The sequence below is a fragment of the Sphaeramia orbicularis genome, chromosome 24 (assembly GCF_902148855.1).
Source record: "Sphaeramia orbicularis chromosome 24, fSphaOr1.1, whole genome shotgun sequence".
Taxonomy (NCBI): domain Eukaryota; kingdom Metazoa; phylum Chordata; class Actinopteri; order Kurtiformes; family Apogonidae; genus Sphaeramia; species Sphaeramia orbicularis.
In genome coordinates, this window is record NC_043979.1 from 7,902,523 (window position 1) to 7,906,235 (window position 3,713).

The following is a 3,713-nucleotide window of genomic DNA, read 5'->3' on the forward strand; positions in this document are numbered from 1 at the left end:
TCCGGCCCTGGTGCTAACTGCAGAGTGGCCTACTACGTAAGCTTCCCGTTCTGTTCTTCTCGTGTGTTGTAAAAGCTCTATTTCCTCTGACCAGCAGAGGGTGCCTTGTGCATCAGTAGGTGCAGGTCGTACATACGCGGTCAGTTCGGTCAGTACGTGACAAAGCTGAGAACCTGTCAACAAGTCCGCACCGGTTAGTAACCACATCTTGTGTTTTGCAGGTAAACTGTTCTAATTGAACACACACATAGAACCGTAGTATTTCTTCTGAACTACCCTCTGAGGGGACTCGTTGTGAAGCTAAAGCCCAGTTGTGTTCGGCTATGAGCTAATGTGGTGGACGCTGCTCAGTGGAACTCAGGTCCAAAAGAACATGTTGTATGTGTCTGATAGAAACTACCATGAACTAAAGGAAGAGTCACACATGGACAAGAGGTACAGAAGACACACACTCTGACCAAGACATGTCAAACACATGAGTTTATGAGTCTGATTACAAGTGTGGACCTGGACCCATGCTAATGCAGTTGCTAAGCTAATACCATAGTTGATGACCTTTAACATGTGCGTATTGGTTCAAACTAGACCAAGGAACTGTGTTACTAAAGGATAGATATCAGATCACTGTTAAATGGTACGGTATCAATACATTCAAATACAATGCTTTAAGCTCACAGTTCAAAGGGTGTTTTAGAGATTAAAAATGGTAAAAAACAGGGAAAAGACTGGTTAACAGCAATAGTGAGTGGTTTATTAAGTTCATTAATCATTTGTGTCAGAGTAAAGTGCAGAAAGTGATATTTGTGTATTTATAAGCTTAAAGTCATGTGTAGAAACTGTACTTGACCCTGTGATAAGTGTCTGTAGTTCATCTATGGTCTATGTGTATTAGCCAGAACTAGTAGTGGATAGTAAAGGATGACAAACTGACACAACACCAGACACTCACTATGATGCCATCTCAATTATAAGACTTTTGTGTTGGTATATCTGTGCCAAATTCACTCTTTTAAAGTAATTATCACTCTGGGGAGGAGTAAAGCATGTTGATTTTTTAACAGTATGGTTTGTTATTTAAATTCATTTTAAATTGATGCACTACTGCCCACTGACAATTGCAATGCTTTATTTGAACGCCGATGCTTTCCCCAAGGCAAACCAGCATATGAGATGGACCAGGCTCATCCAGACTTGGGCTCCAGCCTGTCTTTTGGGTGACTCTGAAAGGGCAACCACATCGTCACACCAACATGTTCACAGACAACACAGATGTCATCTGACAGTGTCCAGGAGATGTGAAGATGAAGCCAGAGCTGCAGAGGAAGACCAGCGTGGGGGTTTTCACTAAAGGCAGATGACAACTTGATGCAAAAGATGTGGAAGAGACACATGTTATATCACACCTTAGAATCCATGCAGAAAGGGTAATATGCAAGTTGTGTAGCAAGTACTGTTGGAGGACACCAGTCAGTTTGTTGCTTCCATGTGAGGGTGAGGTTACCCTTCTAAAATAGTTGATGTTTGTTGTATATTACTGAACATGTGCCCAAGTGTTGTTGTAAGGCCAGAGGACACATGCACTTGTTGAGTGATTGAATAAAAAAAAAAAAAAAAAGTCCTGCAAACTGCAGTGTAAAGTTGCTTGTGCTTTTATCAAATTAGCAATTTTGAATCACTGAATTCAAGCACCATATTTCAAGTACCAGGGTGATACGTTGAGTCAAGTAAAAACTTAAAAATAAAGTATACACACAAAGCTCTGTGTATTAACCCATAAAGGCCCAGTACTACGTTGGTGGCAGTTCCTAAATTAATTTTTATTTAACCTTTCTAAAATGATTGATCACCATTATAATATTATCCTCTGTATTTTGCTTCTTTTTTTTTTTTTTTTAAATGTAAATCAGGTATTTTCCCATATTAAATTCACTGATCATGTAGGTGTTCATAAAATCTCAGATTAAAGTTGAGGATTATTATATCTCTGATATTTTATGCACCTTATATATCACGCTGATTATCATATATCATATTGTTTATCATATATCATACTGTTTATCATAGAATCATATGTCATACTGCTATCTTGGACTGTTCAGACTGTATTTCTGATAATTCTGCACATTAACATCTGACTTTTCTCAGGCAGTTTTGCACATTCTCTGTGCCATGTGTCTGACAATTTACACAATTACCAGATGTTGCACATTTATTTAAATATAATTTTTTTTCTCTTGGTAATACTAGTTTATATTTTTATGCTTTTTTCTATTGCATGTCATTTTTAATTAACGCTTTGTTTTGGTTGTGTAACATCCTAGTTTAATTATTCTCTTCAATTTTTTTATACTTAAACTCTTGTGGCGTTCAGTGTGAATGGCAAAATAAGATTTTCCTTGTACAGGGAAACCTGTTTACACATGGCAATAAACACTTTGAATCTAGAATCTTTAGTCAAAAACAGAGAAAACTAAAGAAAAGTGACTGTCAGTGAAATCTTTCAACTGAAAATAAACCCAGTGTCTCCATCCACTGTCATTGATTCCAAGTGAAAGCAGCCTCAGCCCCACAATGTAATAAAATTGGTGAGATTTGCTACATTCATATGGTATAAAAATTCAAGAAAATGTGAAATTATTCCAAGTTTAGGATTACAATACTCAGATTGATTAATGTAACGAATTATAGTACAGATTACTTTTTGGGAGTGTATTCTGTAATCTGTAGAGGAATACATTTCAAAAGTAACCCTAACCATATGGATTGTGCTTTCAGGAAGAGGAAAATAATGATCGCTTTTTTTTTACTCGTGTTCAATTACAAACTATTTGTGGAAAGACATAGTAGACTGGCTGAAAATGAAAACTGATAAAGTAACTAATGTAGAACAAGTAACATAATTTTCCAAAGGAACTCTTCACAATTTGTTACATAATTATGGGTAAATACCACATTCATAAACGTAAATACAAAATAAAAATTCTTTCCTTTGTGTGTGAACATTGAGCTAAGAGCCTTGTTTTTGTCTTTGTCACTCCTAAAGGACTCAAAGGAAAATGGAAGCCTTATATGTGAAGATGTTTCTACATATCTATAACTTTGATAAAATGCGCTTTTGTGTATTGTCGTTTCTCTCTCTTTCAGTGACATACATATTTAATTTGTTAATAAGCAGCCTTGCTCGTCCCTTTTTGTCTTTGTGCTGCATCCCATCGAGAGTTTTGTACGTTTAAAGATGTAAATAAATAAAAGTGGTGTATTTCTGGGTTTGAGTGGAGGTCACATGGTCTGAACGGAAGTGGAGCTCCATTTTCTACCGGCTTCCACAGCTAGACTCTTGTTCTGAAAATTAAAAAAAAAAAAAAAGCTGTTAAGACCACTGATTTATTTACATTTTATAACTTTAAAGTAGATTTTTTTTTTCCATACATGTATTTGTCCCCTGGCAATGTTCTGTAATTTTCTGTTCTGTTCAATCGTTGTTTACTTCGTTATATCTTCATTATGTTGTATATGTCATAATTACTATGTATTTTGTATGAAAGCAAATAAATACGTTTAGTTTCAAAAAAAAAAACCTAGACCCTCTTGCAAATCTTGAGTAATGGCCACTCTGCAATGCATGATGGGAGTTGGTACTTGCACCATGAGTAAAACTCGTTGTGCGTTTGATCTGGTTCAGGCTCAATAGAGTACCAAGTGCGTTTGGAGTG